Source organism: Vicugna pacos, chromosome 4 (assembly GCF_048564905.1).
Source record: "Vicugna pacos chromosome 4, VicPac4, whole genome shotgun sequence".
Taxonomy (NCBI): domain Eukaryota; kingdom Metazoa; phylum Chordata; class Mammalia; order Artiodactyla; family Camelidae; genus Vicugna; species Vicugna pacos.
The window spans coordinates 14,158,178-14,172,603 of NC_132990.1; the positions used below are offsets into that span (position 1 = coordinate 14,158,178).

General features: G+C 41.2%; 1 protein-coding gene across 2 annotated transcripts in view; it reads left to right on the forward strand.

Moving 5' to 3' along the window:
• Positions 1-3,087: 3,087 nt before the first annotated feature.
• The window catches only part of LINGO2 (leucine rich repeat and Ig domain containing 2), a 1,052,619-nt gene continuing 1,041,280 nt past the window's right edge, over positions 3,088-14,426 (forward strand). For both annotated transcript variants that reach the window (XM_072959270.1, XM_072959269.1), the window contains exon 1: positions 3,088-3,983. The gene's annotated coding sequence lies outside the window, so the exon portion shown is untranslated. The remainder of the gene's footprint in view (positions 3,984-14,426) is intronic.

Here is a 14,426-nt window from a genome sequence, read left to right on the forward strand (position 1 = left end):
TACATTTCATACAGCAATTATCTTGAAGAGATAAAAGATTCAAGAGAAAAATCTCCATTGGAAGAGATTATATATACCGACTTCAATTTTCACTTGTCATAGAATTTTGGGAAATATACAACACTAAAACAATGCAGCAGTTATTTTAATATCGTAGGGGGTGGATTTGGAAGCCTCTTGGATTTGACAGTACCTTTGAGTCTCAATAATTTCTTCTTGATAATGAAGACAGATGTGAGGGTGTAGGGAACTGGATGAATCCTCTGACTCTAAGATTTTCTTCTCTTGGCAACTATTTTTCCCCATAAAAGCAAAGTGTGAAGTAGGAGAGAAAAGAATGATTCCTATACCCCTCTTTTTCTTTTGTATAAAAAAATAACAAATGTGAGTTTGGTTTGGCAACAATCAAAAATCATTGAGGAAACTGTATTTTTTTTCCCAAGACGAGTGAGAAGTGAATGCTTCTTGAAGAAGCTCATAAATCCAAAGGCTTTTTATTTTGCTGAAAGTGCATTTAAATATCAAGAATATTATACCAAGAATATTATCATTGCTGCCTACTCACCCTGTGAGCCACACACTCAAGGTAAGTGAAACTCCTCTGCTGCTGGCACACGACTTTGCACAACATTCCCCAGAACTGTTAGACGCCTTTTGAGTCTGAAATGTGCAAATGACCTATGTTTGTTTATTTTAAAGTGAGTCTTTAGTAGCAAAGAGTGGCTTGCACATCACCAGCAATTAAGGAAGGAATTTCAAGCCCCTATCTTTCTGTAGAGGAGTCAGCTCTGATTTCTTAACTTTCTTTCACCCATTGAGTCTCTTGATTACAGTTCTAGAATTATTCTCTAATAGCCTGCCACGATATTTTGTTACTAATCCACAGGTTCATGTCATCAGAAATCATGTTAAATGGGAAGTTTTGTTGGAAATAGTTTATTGTAATTCTTACTGCTACTTCACTTCAGCAACCAGGAATAGCCACTTATTATTTATCAGTTAGGAATAAGAATCACAACTGGAAGAAGTATTAAACTTCATACCAAGCAGGTAATGTATAGATTTATACCAGGTCGAAAACACTGGGAACATTCTCCACTTGTACCTGAAAAAATTCAGTGTCCGAGATACATCTTGGAATATTAAACCCCTGGCAAATTAATACACATAGAAATGAAATGCCTCTTTATCCTTTAGCATCTCACCACCAAATTCATTATTCACGTCTCCTTCACGCAGGCTCCGAGGTTTCACTTTAAATTCTTTCTTAACTGCATCACAAGGAAAGTCGGAGCGTGGAACCCTGCACTCCGACTCCCTACTCGCCGGTCTGTAAGTAGCCTTGTGCACAGACGAAAATGAGCAGGAGGGTGTTGTCAGCGGTCCCCTGGCTCCAAGGGGCAGCCTTGATTGATCCAATCCTTCACCCTCTAAAACCGACCCTCACGGTTTCTGCTTCCTGCAGAGTCTGCTCACACCGAATCCAAAGACGGTTTATCCCTGGAATACAGACGTGAGCCCAATAGCTGTTGGTCTGCAGATCCTGGGCGCGGCAACGGTCACCTTCGAAGGCTCCGGATCGATTACTGCGCTGTGAGTAGCGCTGCTAGAGCGTCTATCAACACATGTTTCACCTTTTGCACCGAATCATCCTTTTGTTCCACTTTGAGCCGTGGCAGCTCCACGTCTGGCGTTTCTGTACTGTCTTCCTTTCAACTTGAAGGGGACTCCCAGAGCCACTCACGAGCCCCTGCTTCCGGAGAGCTTCCTGGATGAAGACTGGCGGAGCGACGCGTCCAGCGCTGGAGCAAAGGAACCTCGCGCAATCCCCACGCCACGCAACTTTGCTTTTTCTTCCCACAGGTCCCGAGGTTTAGAGATTCGCGAAGCCCAGAACTGAAAACACCCACAGCAGTACTTAGCTTGGCCAGCACTTGGAAAGGCAGAGTAACGCTCTGCTGGTGTAGCGACCTCGAAGAGCACAAAGGTGAACCAGGGTTAAAAAAGAAAAGAAAAGAAAATTAAAGGATAAAAAGAGCAAAAGTTTACTTTCGGCGAGCAATTCCAGAAGCCCATTCCGGGTAAGACAAACTCCCGCGAGGAAGCTCCTTCCTGGGGAGCTGTGAAGGAACCCCGGGCTCTTCTGACAGCAGTCTCTCCCCGCTGGGGCTCCCCAGCTGCGCGCACCCAGGGAGTCCTCCCGGCGGTGACGGAAGAAACAGAAGTTGGGACCGGAGCTAGCCCGAAACCTGGAGAGCAACTCCTGGCGCAAAACCTTGGAAATGGCTGCTAAAGGGGCTGGGTCTCCAGACTCGTAATCCCTCCCCTTTCTCCAGCTGAGCCGTTCACCTGCTACCGTCCAGTGTACAATAGAAGCGTAGACCCTAAATTAGCCCAGATTCAAAAGCTAGGCGTCACCAAGCGCTGTGCAGTTGCTTCTAAAAGATCTATGCGAACTTCAGGAGCTCCTGGGGGAAATGTTACGTGAGGGAGCGGGCAGGAAAAGGATTAGAAGGGATTGTGTCCAGGAAACGATGCTTAGGCTCCTCTATTCGGAAGACCTCGGGAAGCCTCACGGCTTTCTCACAGGCAGCTGCTACCACTTATCCGCTCTGCGTTGGAAGGGGCAGAGGTGGCCCTGGAGGGTGGAGATGGTGACAGGGTTAATCTTCAGTCCAGCAACCTCTGGCAGGGTGCTGGGAGAGTAACTGGCCTGAAGGAAAGAACCAGGGAGCCGAGATGCCAGACAGGGCAGGGACCCAGGAGGTGGTCGAATGGACTTGAGGGCTTGCAGGAAGGAACTGCCGGTCTGAAGCAATCCGCTCACTAGCGCAGAGTGACTGAGTCTTCTGTATTCTGAACCTTGTTACACCTGCCCCTCCTCACATCTCTCGTGTTCCCGCTCGCCAGTGGCCTGAGGCCGTGGGCGCGGGGCCGGGCGTGCGTGCGTGTGTAGCTGCGCGCGCGCGCGGGTCCGTGCGTGTGTGCGTATGTGTGCGCGCAGCCCGCGCGGCGAGCCCAGCCTCCCGGACCCAGCCGCCCGCCGCCCGCCGCCCGCCGCCCGCCGCCCGCCGCCCGCCGCCCGCCTTGGGTCCCTCCTCCTCGCAGCCGCCTCCTTCAGGCTCCTCACCTGGCACTCGCCACCCGTCACCCGCCCAGCCCCTCAAGGCTGCGGTCTCCTCAGGCTCCCACCTGGCGCTCGCCTCCCGTCGCCCGCCCAGCCCCTCAAGGCTGCGGTCTCCTCAGGCTCTCACCTGGCGCTCGCCACCCGTCGCCCGCCCTGCCCCTCACGGCTACCGCCTCCTCAGACTCCTCTCCCGGAACTCACCACCCGTCACCCGCCCTGCCCGTCAAGGCTGCGGTCTCCTCAGGCTCCCACCTGGCGCTCGCCTCCCGTCGCCCGCCCAGCCCCTCACGGCCGCCGCTGTCTCCCCTCAAAGTTTCCTCAGAGCAGACACCTTCGCGAAGAGCTGCCCAGGGAGAGGGGTTTCTGAAGCGGTGTCTTGGAGGGGTTCTTCTCACAGCACCCTCCGCGGAGTCCGCACCTAATCCGAGCAGAGACTAGATTTTCCAAATTAAGGGGAGAACAGGTGGCGGCGGCGGGGTTATTACCGAGAGAGAGAGGGAGAGAGGAATGGCCAGAACTGTGAATATGCGCTTCTTTCCTGCTTGAAGCCGGGGAATTGACTGACGGGCCTGTGGGGTTGAGGAGGAAAATTAAATAGCCAAGTTGACCAAGGAGGGACTGGAAGGCTTCCGGATGCCGGGGAGGTTGTCCCCGTCTCCGTTTCCACAGGCGTGAAGCTTTGGAGGCGCTTCCAGCGTGAAGGCTTTTGAGCCGCCACCCCTGTCTGGGTCCCTCTGGAAGGAAAAGCCGGCCGAGCTGAGGCGAGGGGGTCAAGGAAAAGCCACTGGACTTGTGTGCGTCGCATCGTTAGCTTTGGATTTTAAGGACAGGAAAGAGAATTGACCGCGTCTTTAAGGTAAGAGGCAGAAAAACCGCTGTCTGAATTTCCAGGAAGGATAACTTTAACTAGATGTTGGGGAGGGGGTGAAGGGGGAGTCAAGGCAAGTTGGGATGATCGCTCCTTGCACAACCCGTGCGAATGGCTCGGGGCGGGCAGGTCAGGGAGTCGCCGGTGCCCAGGTGGGAGACAGCAAGGCGAACGGAGTGTCCTGACCTTAGACTTTGTGGAATCCATTGGACATAGGTATCGTGCTGGGTCCTGTTCAGGCTGGTTTACAGCGAGTGTGTGTGTGTGTGTGTGTGTGTGTGTGTGTGTGTGTGTGCGCGCGCGCGCGCGCGGGCGGCTTTTTTTTTTTTTCCTCCATTGGCACCGCAGACCCACCCGCTCGTTGCCAGAGAGCGCTGTGGGCACCGAGTTAGGACTCGGTGGCAGGTGAGCCCGGCGCGGGTGGGCAGGTGCGGGCGGCGGCGGCATCGGCGCGGCGAACTGGGGTGCGCGTGAAACCCCCGCCCCTTCCCGGCTGACTCCCGGCAGCCGGCGTCGGAGCCCGGGCGCCGCGGGGCTGCTGCGGTTCCTTTCGCCTCCGCTAGAGGCTCCCAGCGGGCGCCGCGGAGCGAGTGGGTGTGGGGGCGCCGGGAGGCGGAGGGGCGAGCGCGGGGAGCGAGCGTGCCCGCGGGGTGGCGGAGCGGGCGCGGCAGGGGGAGGCGAGCCGGGCTGGGGCGGGGGGCGGGAGCCGGAGTCCCGGCGCGCCTCCTGGCTGCGCGCAGAGCTGCGGGGACGCGGGTCCGAATCCGGGCTGAGCTCCGGAAAGCTGTGCCCGGAGCCGGAGCCGGAGTCACTTCGGGGATGCGATCCTGGCCCGCGCCCTGAGGGCAGTCCCGGGAGGTAAGGTCTTCTTTCTCCACTCTCCTGTCGCCCCCGGGTTCTCTGTCAGTTCTCAGCCAGATGCCCAGGGTGAGAGAGGGTGGAGGGTGCGGGTCGGTGTTGTCTGTATCTAAAGGTGCCTTTCAGTCTTCCTCCGTGGAGCTCCGTGGAAGGTATATTCGAACTAATCCCTAATTTTGTCCGCCTCGCCTAAATATTTGACTGCTTTGAGTGAAGTTTTCTGCAGAGGCTGCCAGGTGGCTGGTTTTGGGGCCGGGCTGCTCCGAGGTGAGCAAGGGGACCTGCGGTGCTCCCCTGAGCCGCAGTGGACTGGAGTGCGCGACTCGAGGGGTGGGGTGTGGTGGAGAAAGGAGTACCACACCCTCTGCTTTTCCTCCCCTTCCCTTTCACCTGATGGTGAAGTCTCACCAGCCAGCATTTTACTGATTTCTTTCCCCAAAGGGTTGGCTCTGAGAACAGAGCAAAGCTGCTGATAGACTTAGAGAGAGAGGGAGAGGGAGAAGGGGAGAGAGAGAGAGAGAAAGAGAAAGAGAGAGAGAGATTGAGAGAATGAGAATGAATTATGAGGAGGAAGTCAGGGCCAGAACAGCAGGGGAGGAAGGAGGGTGAAGTTAAGCTTGTGTGTATGAGGTGGGGGTGGGGGTGGAGGTTGCTGGGAAATGGCCATGAAGTTCAGATTATTTGATTAAGTAGGATTCATTTCACATTTCACACTGACTTTGACCAAAAAAAAAATCCTTCCTCAAACCACTAACAAAAATCATTTCCACTAGCTACTGCCTTGGTCACTGTGGACACTGAATATGTTTGATGATTGTGTCTAAAACAACAACAAAAAAAAGTGAGAGTATTGTGTGTGCTTGGCGTGATTACACCATGTCTGTCAGGCAGCTGGCAATGTATGTTATTTTTCAGTGTGCTGTTTCGTGTTTGTGTATATTATATGTGGTCATTTTACACTCAGCAATGCAATTTCAGAGTCCTCTAAAGGTGGCTCTTATCAAACCCGACTTGTGATGTTAAACCTCTTGCAGAATAATGCTGAAGGAAGATGAAAAACATGAGGGGGCATGGAATATTCTAGGAAGACTGACTAAAAGTGGAGATCCAGCATTCATGAAATGCTGGGCCACATACTGAAAGTGAAAAATGTTTTTCAAAAATGAAAAGCAGTGGTTAACATTTTAAAAGAAGAAAATGTTCTTCGGTGTACTGTCATCATCCAGTAGTGTGCATTACTTCCAATACAGTTAGAGTATGAGACAGGAAAAATGAAGTACTTCCTGCTGAAAATGTTTTGTGAGATACTGTCAGGTATTTTATTTTAGGAATTTAAATGTAGTGGGTTACCTACACTATTGATGATAACTGAAGTGATTTGGTTATCATTTGTGTAGACATCTATTATTTTTATTAAGGTAAATATGTAAGTTAATACTACATAATAAGTGTAGTTTAGTGGAAGTGGAACAGGCCAATTTATTCATTTTTTTTCCATCCAGAATAACATATAGCATGATATTAAGGAAGATTTATATAAAGTTTGTTATTCATGCATTACATGGGTAGAGCTTTGTGTAGAAGGCAAGAATAAATATCTTGCTGAAATCTCAAAAATCATGGTTTATGTTCTTAAAATATACAGTTTTAGAAATTTTATTATGTAACAAAATAATAGTTACTCATCTAAATATATTTATCTGCATGTTCAGACACATTATTTATTTGATAAATTGAATTAAGCAATACAAATACATAATAAGGGCTCAGTTTTATTTCTGAAAGATACCTCTGACCAGAGGAAGATCCGCTAGCATTAAGAATCTGTGTATATGATGCACAAGAGATACTGTTTTTCTTGACAATTAATTGAATCAAACTAGTGAGGCTGGTCTGTATCCTCAGATTCAGTTTTAGGTCTTCATCTCTAAAGATTTTTCTCTCTTTCATAAATGTGATTTTAAAGAAACCAAACATTGAAATGTTCCAGGAATGCTATGGACCTGAAAACTATTTGAGTCCTCTGAAACTTCATGTCAAGAATAAGAAGTGATAGGATGTTGTCACAAATTAATTGGCTTGATGCTTCAATTAAAAACTGATTATTATCTGGCTCTGGTTGTCATTATGGTTGATTTCATTTGGTCTCTAGATGTTCTGTGAAAGGACTCTAGGTGGAAATGTTTTCCTGTAGTACAAGGAGAGGAGGTCACTGTATGCAAAAAGGCTTGTCAGTTAACTGATTGTACAGTTTGGTTGCATTTTGTCCATAAGGCAGGATGCTCGATTGAAAAAGAAAATCAGTTTTCTGAATTTTCATGAGTATTTGACTGTTTGTCATAGCCCTCAATTTCTAGGTATTCCATTTATAATTTTGATGAGAAACTATGTCACCAAGCCCCTTCCCTATATGGTTTAGGGTCTTTTTGGTGTTAAGAACTATTAAACACTGTTTAATCACAAAGGATCGTATTTGCTGAAAGAAAATCAGTGGAGCTTAAAAAAGATGTTTGTTAAGGAAATGGATGAATAGGAGAGACAGGTTAACTACAGACAAAAGCTTTACTCATCGGACTGCATGTATCTCTATGATTTCATCTTTAAGCAACCTTTTTTTTTTTTTTTTTGGTTTAAAAAAAATCTTTTTCTGTTATTCACTCCCTCCTTTCCTTTTTGCTCTCTCTCTGTTTTGGTTAAACTATTTCCTTCAGAAAGAAATCTGTACTAATGTATACTTATTTTACAATTATCAGTCCAAACTTAATTTTTAAATGGGAAGTAGTCTTAAAATGTTGATTTTTCCATTTAGTTCACTTTTTTTTTAAAATAGAAGAAACCCTAGAATGTGAGGCTGATTATTTAGAGAACACAGATCATCTGTTGACCATCATCTCTTACGTCTCATTGCGTCTTGTGTCTGGTTGCAACACCACTGGCACTAGGAAGCATACAAGCATGGAGTGTGGTCACTGGAAATGGATGGACTGCCTTGAGACATGGTGCATTTGTGCTTTGAGTGTCTTATTTCCATGTAGGTAATAATCTCTCCATGTGCATAATGGCCAAAGTAATCAGGTCTGAAATGTTGATATTAAGCAAATAGTTGAGCCACAGTTGTCAGTGTATACCTGTTCAGAAATCAGTAATTCATGTTAGGAAAGCCTTAACTTCATCTCAGTTGTTAGTAAATGTAACATTTTTTGGGTGTCACTCAACAAATACAGTTACTAAATGGTTCTTAAATGTCCTCAAAGAGAAAATCTAGTGTCCAAAAAATCTCCCAAGAGAAACCAATTCAGTGCCACCGGAAGGCAGCATGAATAAGTAGAAGAAGCACTTGAATTCAGTAGAAGTCTCCTTGAATTCTACTTCTGTCTCTTAGACCGATGGTGTCCCTTTTGAAAAGTTCTCTAATTTTTCTAAGGCTCAGTGTTGAATTCAGTAAAATGGGGAAATTTAGTATTTACCCACTCTTTTCTTATGTTTAAAATTTGACTCCACTTAGGTTTAAGCTTTAGGAAAAGAAAAACAGAACTTTCAGATGCCAAGTAAATGTCCGACATTGTAACCTTGCTATGGGTAAATGAAACAGTATATTTAAAGAATACCTGTAATACTTCCTTAATGAACCATGGATTTTCGTATGCCTTTGATGAGAAAAGTTTTTCTTCTGGAGAACCTATTAACAAGTAAAATTTAAATTAATATATACATATGTGAGATTATTTTCTCCAGGGTATTATTGATATGGTACAAATTGCACAATGCTTACTGTATGAGATAAAAAAGTCTACCTGGGCATTTGAGCAGTTCTAAAAGAATTAGGATGGTGAAGAAGAGGAAAAAGGAAAGAAGAGCAAAATATTTTTGAATAGTAAATTTTAAGTGGAGTTCTTGTTTGTTTTGTTTTGTTTTTAGCATTCTATATTTCCATATTTTTCTTCTTCTTGTGTATACTTAATATGACATAAGTAGCAATTGCCACTGATTTCATTACATCGGTTATCCAATGTCTATGAACCCAACTGTCAGGTCAGTTGCCCAATTTCTATGAACACTTTAAAAATATTTAGCTTGTGAAATGTTGATTTGGTGGTTTAATATGTGAAGTTCGACACAAAACCAATACAATATCTTTATTTTTACAATAGGATATGCCCAGGCATACTCGTATTCCATTTGTCCTATTTTATTTTAGTGATTTAAATGTTAATTATATTATTTATGGGTTATTTTCATCAGGTGAATTAGTAAGGCAGTAAATGGTAGATATTAAGTGACTCATTGATTTGAATAAAATTTTAAAAGCCCCATTAAAATAATTATGTACCCTTTTGGTAAAATATGAGGCCTGTTAGGATTGGAGACTAGAAGAATTTTGTTGCTTTTCTAGAGGTATTCACTAGTTAATGTTAGGAACAGCCTATCTTTACTGGTTGCAAGGATAAGTCAAGTACCATTTCCTTCCTTTGAATTTAAGTGTCATTGTCAATATAAACTATGAATGCATTTCTCTAATAATATTGTAAGATTAACTGCAAACCTAGGAACCTGGACTTGGAAACAAGTTTTTTGCAGGGATAACAGAACATAATATTAAATTACCTATAAAGAGAGAGTTATTGTCTTTACAAAAGTCATAACCAAGTTTTAGTGGACTGCCTAAACAGAAATAGATGCAAAAAATCTAAGATTCCCAGCACATTCCAGTTTTAGGTGTAGCACTAGAGAGTTTTTGAAATGAATTCTAAATTGGACTGCATAAGAGGATTTTGTGTCTTTATACAGTCTCATTCTATTATAATGTAACTGTGGTTAGCTGCAAGATACCTATCTAGTAGCCAGCATGATGGGAAATAATTAGCATAAAAACTGTATTGCTCTTGGTGTGCTAGAGGAGCCAAGAACAGTGCCTTGTGATAAATGCTGATTTTGAAATGTTGGGCTTCATTTGTCAAAGGGAAAGAACCTTTATCTTCTTAACTATTTTTTACTAGACTTTTCTATAATAATATATTTGTTTTATACATATGATTTTATCATATATTTTATATAAATATATATTTTATTGTAGTATATTAAATAGATTATGTATTATAAGAACATACATATATACTATGTTTATACTTCACATATATTTTATATATTATACTATATATTAAAATAATAATATATAAAGTATATGTAGAATATACTATAAGTATATTCTATATTTTAATCTATATCTATATTTATATGTAAAGACTGCTAAAAGCAGTCCTTGGGAAGATATGCTCTAGATTGTCATGCCTTGGTTAACCATATGATTATGGATTACAAATGATTTCTTTTTATGATTTGCCTTCAATTTTATTCGTAGGTAAATGCTAAAACCTTAGATCTGGTCTTGATCAGTTAAATTCATTTGAATTAACACTCAAATATTTACTGATGTTAAAGTGATTTTTGGTATGATAGTCAAGATATAATGATGTATGTGCATAAGTCCTTGTTCTTAGGGATCTTGTGATCTTGTTAAGGAGAGAAGGTAAAAGTGAGTGGTAAGCTAACAAAAAAAGAACAGTCTATCAACTCGTTCAGAAATTCTTGTTGTTGTTCTATTGTTCACAAGACTATATAAAATAACAATGCAAGAGTTGTCTTACTAGGCAATTCAGAATAGGGCGAAGGATGAGTGAACTGGGAAGAATTCATAAAAGGGGAGTAAACTGGCCTGAGGTGAGTGGAATATAAATAAGTAATAAATACATAACCTCACTAATAATCGAACCAGTGCAGATTAATACTGCAGTGAGATAGCCTTGCTGATGAGTTGGAACAAGGATGAAACACTGGTAGATTGCATTTGTTGGTAATGGAGTAGGGAAATAGATACTCATGTATGTACTTGGAGATGCTGTAAACTTGTTTATCCATCTGGAGTGAAATTAAAATAATAATTATTATATATGATATATATATTATATATTATGTATTATATATATTATATCTGTTATATTACAAATGTTCATAATAATTGGTTTTGAAGTTCCTCTTCTTGTGTTGTGTACATACAAGAAGAAATATATAACTTGAATGGCTTCAAATCTTTTAAGGAAGTTGTATTTATAGTTAAAATATTTCTCTGCCAAATCAACTGGCGAATAAACAAAATGAAATGTATTCATACCATGGAATAATATTCAGCAATAAAAAGGAATGAAATACTGATACATGCTACAATAGGAATAAAACCTCAAAAACATTATACTGAATGAAAGAAGCCAGGCACAAAAGACCACATACATGCTTCCATTTATATAAAATGTCTAGAGAAGCACATCTGTGGAAGTCAAAAGTAGATTGATGTTTTCCTGACACTGGGAATGGAGATCGTGAGTGACTGCAAGTGGGTACAGTGAATTTTTTGGGGTGATGCATCTGTTCCATAACTGGATTGTGGTGTTGAGTGCACACATCTATATATGTACTAAAAATCATTGAGTTGTTCACATAAAATGAGTACTTTTAATGGTATATGATATCTCAATACAGCTGTTAAAAATACCCCAGATTCAAAACAAAACAATATCCCAAAGTCTTTCAACAGGGTAAACCTCAGCCACAGATAACCTCACTAATAAAATCTTCTGAACATTTAAGGAGAAGTAATACCAATTCTACACAATCTTTTCCAGGAAATTGGAAAAGAAGGGACACTTCTCAACTTATCCTTTGAGACACTGATACCAATATCATGAAAAGACATTAAAAAAAAAAAAAACTACAGACCCATATCTTTCATGAACTATAAATATAAACAACATTAATAAACTTTAAGAATTCATTCATCTTAGTAAATCAGTTTATAAAAAGATAACATGTTATGACCAAGTGGGGTTCATCCCAGAAATGCAATGTTGATTTAACATTAGAAAAATCAATCAGCATAGTACACCTGAGTAAGAAAACAAACACAGAATTATATGATAATTTCAGTAGGTGCCACACAAAGTTTTTGAGAAAATCTAATATTTACTCTTGATACAATCTCCAAGCAAATATTCTAGGCGTTTAAGGAAACTTCAACTTGATATAGAACATCTACAATAAGCCTGTGGCTAATATAATACTTAATGGTAAAAGACCAAATGCTTTTCCACTAATCTTGGAAGCAAGACAAGAATATCTGCTCTCATTTCTACTCAACGTTATAATGGAAATTGTAGCTAATTAAGTAAGGCAGGGAAAAAAGACTCCAAAAGAGGGACAGATTGTAAAGGAAGAAGCAAAAACTGTTTAAATGCATATTTATTGAAGAATTGAAGAAAATCCAAATATCCCCTAGGAATATAGTTAAATAAACTTGAAATACTCATGCAATGAACTCTACATTTTTCGTTTAGTAAGAAAGTAGATGAAACATTGCAGTCCTTTAAATATTGTCATGATAAGATCGCCAAGAGACATTAAGGAGAAATGTGGGTATAGAGCAATACTTAGTCTAGGTTAGATTGATTGATTCATTCAACAGGTACTTTTTCTTTTAATCGTTTATCAGTTTTATTAGGTAGAATTACTACAGTTCGACTGCACATACACATTATATTGCATGTAAATACATATATATAGTATACTGCACTTTTTTTAGTTTACATATATGTATTAATTATTGTTTCTAAGAACAGATTAGAGTTTTAGCTTTTTAAACTTACATAGTTATCAATGGAATAAAGCCAACTACAAAATAAGAATCAACAGAATGCAGTAATCCAATTATAAAGGACAGTCAAATGTGCTTACACATATTCAAGAATTCATTCATCTTAGTTATAAATAATAAGTAGTTCATTTGTGTTCCTATTGTTCTTATTTTTTAGATTCCTCATATAAATGATGTCATATGACATTTTTCTTTCTCCTTCTGGCCCACTTCACTTAGAATGACAGTCTTCAGGTCCATCCATATTGCTGCAACTGGCATTATTTTTTTATATACCTTCATTAAGCACTGATGTAGGCCCTGAGTAATATATTGTCTATAGGAAATAGATAAAATTCTGCATTTGAGAGACTTGCAGCCTAATCTGGGAGATAACTTATAAGCAGAGAAGGAAACTAAATGTATAACGAAAATTTGTGTTATATGCATGTAAGAACCTAAGTAGAATATCACAGATTTATCCATGAGGGTTGAAGGAGGAATAAGAAGATTTCTCCAATAGGTGTCTGGTACCAAGTAAGCACTCAGTAGAGAACTTTTTAAAAAAAAATCTTCATATGTGCCATTATTCTTTCCTACTTCACCTTATTTTCCTTCATGTCTAATAACTCATATGTCCATTGTCTGAGGATCCATGGATATGAAGGAATTGCCCATAAGAAGGGCTGATTGTAAGTTACACAGAATTTCCAACTTCGCGCAGGATGGGTTCTCCTGACCCCTTCTCTGTTCAAGGGTCAACTGTACTTTGTACAGTGGCGCTGCTTCTGATGATCTCAAAATCTTCAGCAAAGTCACAGAAGTCTTTGTAACATTAATGTGATTAGATTCTTGGTAGAGGCTGTTGACCAAGCTTATTTTTGTGTCAGAGATGGGGCAGCAATGCAAAACAGCCAGTTTGTGTGGATGAGAGGGTACTAGCTGATATATGCATCATAGATGCTCCTCCCTTGGACTTTTCCATGAGTGGTCTTAACAATCTAGTCCATTTACTCATGTCTTGGATGAATGTCTTCCAACATATTCCTTCCATGTAGTTGTTAAACATATCCTTAGGTGGTGGCACCCGTAGCAGATTATTTTGTGTCTCTGTACGTGGCTTTAATTGATACTTTTCATTGTTTTTTATAAAAGCTGATTCTACCTAACTAAACTAGATTGATGGCACTCCATTGCCCTCTTTTGCTTAAAGAACTTTTCAGTTGAGATTACTGGAGAGCATTCTAGAACATATGCATATGTTAGTGATCTTATTTTTGTAGATGCCAAAATTAGGAAGGAAGCATTTGTGGTTGGTTCTGTATTTGTCTCACAGGGTACTATATAAACTTTCAATAAAATGTAGGGTATCTTTGGCAGAGAAACTATATAAAATTACCCTAAAATGAAGTATTCTGTCAATCATTATACTTGAAAATACATATGAACAAGATTGATGAAGTTAATGTGAATTATGAAATGAAATGAATTTTCTGTGAGTATTTGTAGGTGCTTATGTAGTCTAGAAAAATTCTTCAGTCTGGGTGACTGTTGAGAAGAGGTAGATTGGACTGTCCAATTGAATATGGAACTTTTTTTCCTGTTTGTCCATCTGTAGGAGCACCTCCTGTGAGTTTTATAGGGAGTAGGGGGAACGAAGATAAAAGCATTACTATCTGGCTCAGTAAAGAAGGTTCAGTGATGATGTTAATATGAAGTTCGAGGGAGGATATGCAGTTTGATTCAATAGAAATTAATAATGTAAAATTACAGCTTTAAAATATGGGTGATAATCAGATGTTATGTCACTAGCAATGGTAGAAAACCATGGAGAAGCTATTTGCATTTTGGGGGAGATCATCCATCTGTATTTAGCTCTCCTTGTGGGAGAA